The sequence below is a fragment of the Panthera pardus genome, unplaced genomic scaffold (assembly GCF_024362965.1).
Source record: "Panthera pardus isolate Hobbes unplaced genomic scaffold, ASM2436296v1 HiC_scaffold_20, whole genome shotgun sequence".
In the NCBI taxonomy this organism is placed as follows: domain Eukaryota; kingdom Metazoa; phylum Chordata; class Mammalia; order Carnivora; family Felidae; genus Panthera; species Panthera pardus.
Window position 1 is genome coordinate 55707548 of NW_026526766.1, and position 13360 is coordinate 55720907.

Genomic DNA, 13360 nt, shown 5'->3' on the forward strand with positions numbered 1-13360 from the left:
ACTGAAATTAATCTGAGAGGATATTGAATTCATCTCTCTGCTCTACAAACAAAACAAAAAAATGTTCTCCAGACATATGAAAGCCTGGGAATCACCTTTGTCTCTCCCAATTCTTGTAACCTCTCCTCAAACACCCTCACACATTTATTCCATCACCCAGTCCTATTTATTTTGCCTTCTAAATATTTTGAGTCAATTCACATCTCCCACTACCCTAGTCCAAGTCTGTCATGTATTTTTTTAAATCACATTTATTGGGGCACCTGGGTGGCTCAGTCAGTTAAACATCTGACTCTTGATTTCTGCTCAGGTCATGATCTCATGGTCATGAGATTGAGACCAGAGTGTGAGATCAAGCCCAGGGCTGGGCTCCATGCTGAGTGCGGTGCCTGCTTAAGATTCTCTCTTTCCGGGGGCACCTGGGTGGCTCAGTTGGTTAAGCATCCAACTTTGGCCCAGGTCATGATCTCCCAGTTTGTGAGTTCAGGCCCCTTGTTGGGCTCTGTGCTGACAATTCAGAGCCTGGAGCTTGCTTCAGATTCTGTGTCTCCCTCTCTCTCTCTCTCTGCCCCTTCTCTGCTCATGCTCTCTTTCTCTCTCTCAAAAATAGAAACATTAAAAAAAAAAAAAGATTCTCTCTCTCTCCCTCTCTCCTCTGGCCCTCCCCTGCTGCGCTGTCTCTCTCTCTCTCTCAAAAAAAATTAAATCACATTTATTAACATCACCACCAATGTACTCATTAATTTTTAAAATAATTTAACTTTTTAATTTTTAAAAAAATATTTTGAGAGACTGCACATGCATGAGTTGGGGAGGGGAGGGGGAAGGGAAGGGCAGAGGGAGCATGAGATTATAAGCTGTGAGATCATGATCTGAGCTGAAATCAATTGTCTGATGCTTAACCAACTGAGCCACCCAGGCATCCCTATTTATTTTTTTAAAGTAAGCTCTATGCCCATTGCAGGGTTTGAACTCACAACCCCAAGATCAAGAGTCACATGCACATTGGGGTGCCCGGCTGGCTCAATCTGTGGAGCATATGATTATTGATCTCAGGGTTCAAGCCCCAGGTTGGATGTAGAGATTATTTAAAAACAAAATCTTTTTTGGGGTGCCTTGGTGGCTCAGTCAGTTGAGTGTCCAACTTCAGCTCAGGGCATGATCTCGCAGTTCATGAGTTTGAGGCATGTCAGGCTCTGTGCTGACAGCTCAGAGCCTGTAGCCTGCTTCAGAGTCTGTCTCCCTCTCTCTCTGCCCCTCCCCCAGTCATGCTCTCTTTAAAATATAAACATTAAACATTTTTTAAATAAAAATTTTTAAAAATAAATTTTATTTTACTTTTAAAGTTTATTTATTTTGGAAGAGACAGAGACAGTATAAACAGGGGAGAGGCAGAGAGGGCAAATCCCAAGCAGACTCCACAGTGTCAGCACAGAGCCTGATGTGGGGCTCGAACTCACAAACTGTGAGATCATGACCTAAGCTGAAACCAAGAGTCAAACACTTAACGGACTGAGCCACTAAGGCACCCCCTCAAAAAAATCATAAAACAAAAAACAAGTCACGTGCACAACTGACTGAGCCAGCCAGCTGCCCCATCACCTACTGATTGCACCATTTGTGAAGATCTCAGAGATAGACCACATGCATCTACTCTGACCTCTTGTGTTTTGCACTCAGCAGATAGTTCTTTTTTTAATGCAAATTTGATCAAACTATCCACATGGTCATCTCTACTTCCTCGCTGTCTTCCTCCTGGTCTTTTGATAAAAATAAAATGCTTAATCTGACCCTTGAGACCCTGCATGATCTGGCTCCTAACTTGACTCCAGCCACATCTCTTACTATATTTCTCCTCCTTTCTCAGTTCCAACCATACTGACCCTCTTTCAATCCTTCCAAATCCAACCAACATGTTCCCTCTTGCCACAGGGCCCGGGTATAGCTTTATCTCCATTTGATTTACTCCCTCTAGGGGCGCCTGGGTGGCTCAGTCGGTTAAGTGTTCAACTTCGGCTCGGGTCATGATCTTGCAGTCCATGAATTCGAGCCCCGTGTTGGGCCCTGTGCTGACAGCTCAGAGCCTGGAGCCTGCCTTGGATTCTGTGTCTCCCTCTCTCTCTTTCTCTCTGTCCCTACCCTGCTCATGGTCTGTCTTTCTCTGTCTCAACGATAAATAGACATTAAACATATTTTTAAAAATACTCTTTCTATTCCTCTTTGCTGTTGTAGTACTTAGTCATTTTTCAGATGTCAGTTGAAACATTACTTCCTTAGGAAAGTGTTTCCTGGGCTCCTTGATTAGTTGTGATCCCCCACCTCCATTATTTAATTTCAAAGCATTGTATGTTTCTCCTTTGAGAACTTATCACAGTTACAATTTTACATGCATTTGTAGGATTATTTGATTAATGTCTGTCACCCCCACTAGAGTGTAAGCTGCTTGAGAGTAGGGACTATGGATGTCTTTGCTATCATTGTTATCTCTACATGTGGTGTATATTTGGGGTATCTCTTGATTGGATGGGGGACTCCAAATGTGGGGTAAGATCGGGTAAAAGCCGGTGGTGTGAGAGGTGAAAGAATTCACCCACAGCAGAACAAATTGAATACACCTCAAGAGAGAAGTAGGCAGGCAGCGGAGAAGATGCTGTCTGCAAAGAGACAACTCATGGGGGCTGTTCCTAAAGGGGGAAGATGAGGAGGTATGGTGAGGTATGCAATCTTCCCTTTTTTGGTAACTGTGCCTATCTGTAAGTAGTCCATTGGTTAGTTAGCACCTATGGATATTTTGAGATGGGTTACTTGATGGTCCTGCCCTTTCTACATTCCATCACTTCAGCTGCTTTGCCTAAAAATGGCCTCTACGTGCACATGCTAACATTCAACAAATATTTGTTGAATAAATGGATAGATTAATGAATGAACGCATTTTGAAACTTCCAAGATTAAAAAAGGTCCCTTGTTTGTACATTCATTCCATCACGTAATAAGAATCATTCATTCTTAGTTAATAATTTCTTGGACTCAAGCATGACCTTTTCTGTGACTGGTCTCTTCCTACCATCGCTCATCTTTCAACTTTTCTCAGATGTTCTTCCTCTGTGCCCCCACAGGACATTTTATGGATAATTTATCACACTGTATTGTAATGATCTGTTTTCTTTTTTTTTTTTAAGACTTTTTTTTTTAAACTAATCTCTATAGCCAACGTGGGGCTCGAACTCATGCCCCTGAGATCAAGAGTCACAGGCTCTCCCAACTGAGCCAGCCAGGCTGATAATGATCTGTTTTCATATCTATTCTATTAGCTTGAGAGCTACTTGATGGCAGAGGATGCCCTTAATTATCTCCAAATCCCTAGTGTTAGGGAAGGTACCTAGCATATTTTATACATTCCCTACATGTTGAATGACTGACAAAAGGTAAGTCAAATATATGTTTTACAAGTTCTCTAAGTATGTTCACAGTAGGTTTAACAATAGGTATAGGGAAGAGACTGTGTGATGAGACTAATGTAGCAACAATTTGCATCCAGAACCTTGAGAAATCCATTTACTTATTAAAATAACTTTTTTCTTTTTTTAAAGTTTTTTATTTATTTTTGAGAGAAATGGGAGAGGGGCAGGGAGAGAGGGAGGGAGAGACTCCCAAGCAGGCTCCATGCTGTCAGAGCTGAGCCTGACGAGGAGTTCCATCCCCCAAACTGTGAGATCATGACCTCAGCCAAAACCAAGAGTTGGACACTTAACCACCCAGTTGCCCCTAAAATAACTTTTTTTTTTCAAATTAAAAAGTAATATGTGCTCAAAGTAGAAAGTTGGAAAGCAAGGAAAGAAAAGAAAGACACGAAACCCAAAAGTTACATCTTGGTGTATGATCTAGCTTTTTCTCAGTATGTTTTGCACCTGTATCTATATATCCTTACATATTGCTCTTTTTTAAAGTTTAAAAAAAATTTTTTTAATACATTTATTTATTTTTGAGAGACAGAGAGAGACAGAGCACGAGTGGAGGAGGGGCAGAGAGAGAGAGGGAGACACAGAATCCGAAGCAGGCTCCAGGCTCCGAGCTGTCAGCACAGAGCCCGACACGGGGCTTGAACTCACGAACCATGAGATCATGACCTGAGCCGAAGTCAGCCGCTTAACCTACTGAGCCATCCAGGTGCCCCGAGTTTATTTTTGAGAGAGACAGAGACAGAATGAGCAGAAGGGTGGAGGGCAGAGAGAGAGGGAGAGAATCCCAAGCAGGCTCTGTGCTGTCAGCACATAGCCTGACATAAGGCTTGAACACACGAAACCATGAGATCATGAGCTGAGCTGAAACCAGGAGTAGACACTTAACCAACTGAGCCACCCAGGTGCCCCACATACTGCTCTTTTTAAAGATAATTTCAAACTGACTATTTTATAGCTTTAAATAAAACCGCCAACAGTTCCAGTCTTCTTCACTCCCACCCCTCCGAGTCAGTCCTTGTAACCATTCCTTCACAGTGTGACATGCAGAAGGAGGCCCTTCGATAGGCAGAGGACCCAGGACCTGATCACCTTATACCTGGCTTGGTGTTTCCAGGAAGAATAAATAACAACAAAGTAGCATAAAATACTTTGGACAAATTGAGTTATGTTATACATGCTTAGTAACAGGAAATCCTCCTGTTTATTTGCATAGATTTCTTGGAACAAACAAAGCAGATGTTGCCACAATTCCCTGTATGACTCTACCCTTAATGTGTTGGAGCTAATTAAGTATCCTTGCTAGCAAAGGGCTTGGGAGGAAAACATTTCTGTTAGGAGAAAGGATTTGGTATTTTAATTCACACAAACCATAATTTAAAAAAACAGCAAGGAGAGACCTGGAGGACATAAGAACATGAATGGGGACAGATGGTAAGCACTCAATAACTGCTCTCTGATGATTCAAAGATGTTAGAGGTCTCTAAGGCATGTGAATGATTATTTCACCCACTGTGGAAGTACTTTTCAGATCCTGGGGCATAGATTACTAAAGGTAGAAGATGCTATAGAGAAAGTTCATCTCATTAAACTCATACTTTTACAGAAAACTAAAGCCAAAAAAGTCAAGTCATAGTCAGAGGGGATGAGTGAGGACTGGAACCCAGGACCTTTGCTCCAGATTATTTTCAATTCTGCTGCATTAAATATCTGGGTCCAGTTGAAGTTGCAAGTGGTATTTATTTTATCATTTCCTAGTACTCTCTTATTTTTTTCTTTTTTAAGAACCTGGATTATTTTATCCAGAGCATCAACTACTTTGAGAGAAGAAATTCTATTTCTATATTTTATGTATAATTTGGTGAACACTGATAGATTTTGTGTTAAGAACATACAATTTCTAGTCATTCAGAAACTGATTATATAGTTTATAAATTACCCAGTTTCCTTGGCTTTTGACTCCTGCCTCCTGTTTCTCAAACAATCTTACTTTTATTTGTAACTTCAATAAGATGAAAAATGAAAGCAAGAGATGAAACTTTTCTGCTTATAAGATCAAGTAATTTTTTTAAAAATTAGGCTCCATATCCAACTTGAACTCACGACCCTGAGATCAAAAGCCGCAAGGCGCCCCTATAAGCTCAAGTAATTTATTTGGAAAAAGATGGGAAAAAATAACTAATTAAAATATATATCTTATGGTGTCATTCTATTTCCTTCATGCGTTTTGTAAATGCCTAATTGTGAAATATAAGAATTTTAGAAGTATATTATGTACAAATTTTGTTGAAGAACTTTCTACCAGTTATATCTATTGACTCAAATGCAAGGCAATCTTAGCATAAAAACAAACATATAGGTATCAACTAATGATAGAAAAATAACACGGCTTACAAAGTGGAACAAAGATTTTCTTATCATTAGGCAGTTACAGAATAACATTTTTGTTCTGATAACATCAATAACAAATGCCCAGAAAATATTTTTAAAACCATTATCAAGAGGAGCACCTGGGGAGGCTCACTCAGTTGAGTATCTGACTTCAGCTCAGTTCATGATCTTGTGGTTCATGAGTTTGAGCCCGCATGGGGGTCTCTGCTGTCAGCACAGAGCCCGCTTCAGATCCTCTGTCTCCCTCTCTCTTCCCCTCCCCTGCTTGCACTGTCTCTCTCAAAAATAAATAAACATTGAAAACAAGAAATACAAAAAGAAATAAATGCAATAAATGTTTTTGTGATTTTCCTTGATTATGTATGTATATCTATATTCCTTCCATCTATGGGTGTGCTTATTTTTTTAAAATAAAATTGCAGATTTAATTTCTTCTATTGCTTTAACTTAACATAATATTTTGAAAATGTCCCCATGTTATTTATATATCTTTTGAAAACATGATTTTTAAATGCTGAAAAATAATTCAATCAAAGAATATACCATAATTTATTAATTATTTCATTATTGTTAGATTTTAGTCTGTTATCAGGTAGTGTTCTCTAGAGAAAAAGACCAGAAGGAGGATATATATAAATCCTTCTGATATATACATATCAGAGAAATGATACATATACATATGTATCAGAGAGACAGAGACAGAGACAGAGAAAGAAAAAGAGGGAGAAATTTATTCCAAAGAATTGACTTACATGATTGTGGAGGCTGGCAAATGTAAAATCGGTAGGGCAGACTGGAAATTCTCAGGCAAGAGTTGGTGTTGTGGTCTTGAGGCAGGATTTCTTCTTCCTCAGGAATACCTGATTTGCTCTTAAAGTCTTTTAACTGGTTGCATGAGGCCTACCCACATTATGAAGGATCATCTTCTTTACTTAAAGTCAACTGATTGTAGAAACAAAATTTTTTTCTACCTTAATTGAGATATAATTAACATAAAACACTGTGTAAGTTTAGGGTGTACACCATGATGATTTGATATACATATATATTGCAAAATAATTGTATGACATAATAGAAAATATATTTATTTGGTCTCTGTCCCTACTTCCTAGCACATACCTCCTGAAACCTTTGTAATTTCCTAGTGATAGGAGCACAAGGAATATCTTTTCTTCTAATATTTGGTCTTTGACTCTAGTTCTTAACAGAGTTTGTGAATCCTTTGGAATTTCCTAGATGATAGTGTCTTTTTTCTTTCTAAGTAATCTCTACACCTAACTGTGGAACTTGAACTCATAACCCTGAGATTGAGAATCATATCCTCTCCTGACTGAGCCAGCCAAGTGCCCCACAGTGTGTGTTTTTTTTTAATTTTTTTAATGTTTATTTATTTTTTGAGAGAGAGAGAGAGAGAGAGAGAGAGAGAGAGAGAGAGAGAGAGAGAGCACAAGCAGGGAACAGGCAGAGAGAGAGGGAGATACCGAATCTGAAGCAGGCTCCAGGCTCTGAGCTGGCAGCACAGAGCCAGATGCGGGGCTTGAACCCATGAACCATGAGATCATGACCTGAGCTGAAGTCGGACACTTAACCGACTGAGCCACTCAGGCGCCCCTGTGTGTTTGGTTTTAATGAGGTGATTCTTGGTGGGCTCCTGGATGGTGACTGGTCACCAGAAAGACCAAGCCTTGATTAGAAGTGCTCCAAAGCAGTGAACAGGAGCCAGTCTCAGTGCTAGAAACTAGGGACTAAGGTGAGGAGCTGAAACAAGCTGCTGCCCTCTCCTGCCTGGGACTAGAGTTCTGTAACTCTACATAAGGAAGAGTGGGAGCAATGAGAACAAAAACAAAACAAAATGAAACAAAAAAGCAAAACTTCCCACTCCAAAATGAGTTTACAAGTAGATTTCCTAAACTCTTTAGTAGAACTCATTGTAGAAAAGTCAGATGCTCAGACGCCCCCTCACCCAAAAGTCCATAATCAGAAGAATAATTCATTCCATATAAAGGAAAGTAAAACAACAAATTTTTAATGGGGTGGGGGGAAGGGACAGAGGGAAAGAGAGAGAATCCCAAGCAGACTCCACACCATCAGGGCAGAGCCAGATGTGGGGCTTGAACTCAGAAACTGTGAGATCATGACCTGAACAAGATTAAGAGTCTGACGCTTAACTGACTGAGCCACCCAGGTGTCCTAGTTACTATGGTAGTTTTAACATATGTCCTCACATTGACTGATTTTTATGTATACCTGTTCTTATTTTATTTTTGCCTATTTTCATTTCATAATGTTTTATTCTTTTTATACTTTATACAATTTCTTATTCTTCCTTTATTCCTTTGAGGATCTAATGCATACTTATGTTAAAGAAATCTTTTAAAGATTGTTCTTTTAGGGCACCTGAGTGGCTCAATCAGTTGAGCATCTGATTCTCGGTTTCTGCTTAGGTCATGATCCCAGCATCTCAGGATCAAGCCCAGTATCAGGCTCAGTGCTCAATGTGGAGCCTGCTTAAGATTCTCTCTCTCTCCCTCTGCCCCTGTCCCCACTCCTGCTCTCTCTCTCTCTCTCTCTAAAATTAAAAAAAAAAAAAAAGAACACACATTCTTTGATACTCCTCCTTCCAGGAGGTGGAGATTAATTTTCCTTTCCTTGAGTATAGGCTGGACTTAGTGACTCACTTCTGATGCATAGAATATGGAAAAGGAAAAATATAACTTTACAGTAGAGAAACCTGGCAGTAACCACCTAAATTAAATGATCAAGGTTAACTTTAATAATATTAAGTCAGATTGACATTATATACTCCTCCATGTGATGTAATACAAAGGGCACTTCACCTCTGTGGCATTCTTCCCCAAAATCTGTAACTCTAGTTTAATAATGAGAAAACATCAGAAAAAATCTAAATTGAGGGACATTCTAGACATTCTACAACATATCTGCCTGATAACTCTTCAAAAGTGCCAAGGTTGGTCACCTGGGTGTCTCAGTCGGTTGAACATCTGACTTTGGCTCAGGTTATGATCTCACGGTTCATGAGTTTGAGTCCCACATCAGGCGAGCTCTAGCTCCAGTGGGATGAGCCCGGCTTCTCTTTCTCTCTCCCTCTTGCTCACTTGCGCCCTCTCTCTCTCGCTCAAAAAACAAAACAAAACAAAAATACACACACACAAAAACAAACAAAAAACCAAAAGTGCCAAGGTCATGAAAGGCCAAGAAAGACTGAGAAACATAAAATTAACAACTCAGGCAACAACCGATGCTGGTGAGGATGCGGAGAAAGAGGATCTCTTTTGCATTGTTGGTGGGAATGCAAGCTGGTGCAGCCACTCTGGAAAACAGTATGGAGGTTTCTCAAAAAGCTAAAAATAGAACTACCCTACGACCCAGCAATTGCACTACTAGGCATTAATCCAAGGGATACAGGTGTGCTGTTTCGAAGGGACACATGCACCCCCATGTTTAAAGCAGCACTAACAGCAATAGCCAAAGTAGGGAAAGAGCCCAAATGTCCATCGATGGATGAATGGATAAAGAAAATGTGGAGTATTACTCAGCAATCAAAAAGAATGAAACCTTGCCATTTGCAACTATGTGAATGGAACTGGAGGGTATTATGCTAAGTGAAATTAGTCAGAGAAAGACAAAAATCATATGACTTCACTCATATGAGGACTTTAAGAGACAAAACAGGTGAACATAAGGGAAGGGAAACAAAAATAATATAAAAACAGGGAGGGGGACAAAACAGAAGAGACTCATAAATATGGAGAACAAACTGAGGGTTGCTGGAGGAGTTGTGGGAGGGGGGTGGGCTAAATGGGTAAGGGGCATTAAGGAATCTACTGAAATCATTGCTTCACTATATACTAAATAATTTGGATGTAAATTTTAAAAAATAAAAAATAAAGTTAAATTTAAAAAAAAGACTGAGAAACAGTCACAGATTGGAGGAGACTAAAGAGACTTGACAATTAGATGTCATGTGGTATTTTGGATTGGATTCTGAATATGAAAAGGACATTAGTGAAGAAAATGAGGCAACCTGAATAAAATTATTAGTATTGTATCAATGTTAGTTTCTGAGTTTTGATAAACATACTATAGTTACGTGAGATGTTAACCTTAAGGGAAACTAGGTGAAGAATACAGAGGAATTCTCTATATTATCTTTTTTCTTTTTAAGTTTATTTATTTATTTTGAGAGAGAAAGAGAAAGAGAGAGAGAGTGTGTCAGGGGGAAAGAGAGAGAGAATCCCAAACAGGCTCTGCACTGTCAGCATGGAACCCAACGCAGGGCTTGAACTCATGAACTATGAGATCATGACCTGAGCCAAAATCAAGAGTTGGAAGCTTAACTGCCTGAGCCACCCAGGCACCCCTCTGTATTACCTCCTAACTTATATAAATCTAAGATTATTGAAAAATGGAAAATTTGGGGTGCCTGGCTGGCTCAGTTGGTGGAGTGTGTGACTCTTGATCTTGGGGTTGTAAATTTAAGCCCCACGCTGGGTGTAGAAATTACTTAAAAATAAAAAAAAAATCTTAAAAAAAAATGAAAAATGGAAAGTTTAGGGACACCTGGATGACTCAGTCAGAAGAACATGTGACTCTTGATCTCAGAATCATGAGTTTGATTGGGAGGAGTCCACATGGGAGGAGAGATGACTAAAAAAATAAACTTAAAAAATTTTTTTAAATGGAAAGTTTAAAAAATAAATAAATGAGTCAATTAGAAATTTGGAGAAAGATTTCCTAAAATGGAAAACTATAGCTGTTGTAACTGGGTCCAAGTTCATTTTGCTTGCTGCATGACAGGCCTGTAAGTTGAAAAGCAAGATGTTAGGGTGAGGAAAACAACTTTACTTGGAAAACCAGCAAACCGAGAAGATGATGACTATTGTCCCAAAGGACCATCTCCCCTCAGCATGAAATTCAAGCCTCTTTTATGTTAGCAAAAGGGAGAAGTGGGGAGGGGGGTGTTGAAGTCAAAAGTTGTGATTGATGTCTGTAGACCTCTGAGAAAAGTCATGTAACTTCTTTTTTTTTTTTTTTCCAATGTTTATTTTTGAGAGAAAGAGTACTCATGAGCAAGGGAGGGGCAGAGAGAGGGCGACAGAGGATCTGGAGTGGGCTCTGCACTGACAGCAGCAAGCCCAATGTGGGGCTTGAACCCATTAACCATGAAATCATGACCAGAGCCAAAGTCAGAAGCTCAATCAACTGAGCCACTCAGGTACTCTGTGAAAAGTCAGGTAAACTTCTTTGTCCTTGGTCAGTTGATCTTTGTATACAGGAATCTGGACATGTTATTCCTATAAATCTTAAGTATAGCATAATCATTTCTGTATGTACTTCCTTATCTCCTTGGGTGAGGTAGGTTTTGGGTAAAAAACAGTTTTGGGAAATTTTAGCTGTAACACGTCTATGTGCAGGGCTAAGCAGAAGTTTCTAAACTATAGATCATAACAGCAAAGGAAATAGAAGCAATATGGAATTAGACATGCTAAGTTTCTATCTGTTATACTACCGGGGTGGAAAAATCTCAGTAAACAAGATACACCATCTTTTTTTTTTAAATTTTTTTAAATGTTTTTATTTATCTTTGAGACAGAGAGAGACAGAGCATGAGCAGGGTAGGGACAGAGAGAGAGGGAGACACAGAATCCAAAGCAGGCTCCAGGCTCTGAGCTGTCAGCACAGAGCCCGATGTGGGGCTCAAACTCACGGAGTGTGAGATCATGACCTGAGCCAAAGTCGGACGCCCAACCAACTGAGCCACCCAGGCGCCCCAAGATACACTATCTTTAAAAACAATTTTTTAAGTTTATTTATTTTTGAGAGAGGAAGAGATGAGTGTGCACTGGGAAGGGGCAGGGATAGAGGGAGACACAGAATCTGAAGCAGGCTCCAGGCTTTGAGCTGTCAGCACAGAGCCCAACGCAGGGCTTGAACCCACGAACTGCAGATCATGACCCGAGCCAAAGTCGGAGGCTTAACCAACTGGGACACCCAGGTGCCCTTATCTACAAGATATACTATTATAAATGGACACAGTCAAAGAGAGAATTAATGAATTAGAAGATGGTTCTAAGGAATTTACCTAAAGAATAGCACAAAAATGTAAAGATTAAGTACAAGAAAAAGGCATAGAAGATAAGAGTGGCATCAGGGAAAATACCAGAGAAGGGGATCCATCCCTCCTCAGAAACACTGAAAAAATTTGACCACAACTGTTTCAGCCTTACCAGAACTTTGGGAGATAGTCAAAAGTTTGCAGCAACCGAGTTAATGTTTAGCCAAGAGAAAGTTCACTGAAACTTAGTAGGAGATCTTTGTGGTATTTTAACTTACCCTCGCTCCACGTAGTGGCAGTCTTTTTTTTTTTTTTTTAAGTTTATTTATTTATTTTGAAACAGAGAGAGAGTCGAGCAGAGGACGGGAAGAGAGAGAGGGAAAGAAAGAGAATCACAAGCAGGCTCCGAGCTGTCAGCTCAGAGCCTGATGCAGGGCTCGAACTCACAAACCGTGAGATCATGACCTGAGCCGAAATCAGGAGATTGATGCTTAACTGAGTGAGCCACCCGGGTGCCCCTAGGCGTAGCAGCAGTCTTAAAGATGGCAGCCCATGGGGCTCCTGGGCGGCTCAGTCAGTTGAGTGTCCGACTTCAGCTCAGGTCATGATCTCATGGTTTCTGAGTTTGAGTCCTGCATCAAGCTCTGTGCTGACAGCTCAGATCCTGGAGCCTGCTTTGGATTCTGTGTGTCTCCTTCTCTCTCTGCTCTTCCCCTGGGCTCTCTCTCTCTCTCCTTCAAAAATAAATAAACATTAAAAAAAATTATTTTTCAAAAAGATAGCAGCCCATGTTCCTGCCATCTTTGTGTGGGTAACTGGTTCTTTCAGAAGCAGAGTGGACCTTGTTCCAAAGGGATAGAGTTTGTGTTTTTGAGCTCTCCGGGGTTTTCCTGAAGGACTGATGCAATGGGCTTCCCTTTGTTTTACCTAATTTGGAATTCTATGATGGCACAACAGAGGACTTTTCCTAAAAGCATTGAAAGGCAAGTGAACAAGCTGTTGCTGCCTGGGCAGAAAATAACAGCTGGGTGAACAATAGACACACCAAAAGCCTGGGAACAAAGTCCAGGGAGTGAGAGTTTAGTGGGAGATAAGACAAGGGCTTTGAAAGGTTCCTGGGTATACTGGGGAATCTAGAAAGCCACACGCATGGGGAAAGAAGAACACATGCTAAGAGAACTGAGATGACCATAAGCTTTCACGTTTGGCTGATCTTTAGGCTCAGGGCAAGCAGGAAGTGGAAGTTAAGGCAGAGTTGTAAACAACCTGGCTAAGCCTGAAGGAAGGAGTGATCCAAACACAGGTTACTCCAAAGACCTGGGGATTCTTTTTCCAATCTACTCCTTTTTTTGTTTTTCCTCCCTCACTTCTTTCCTTTCCTCTAGGCATTTAAGGAGATCTCTGTCAAATTATAATTTAAAAATGTGGTTATGTA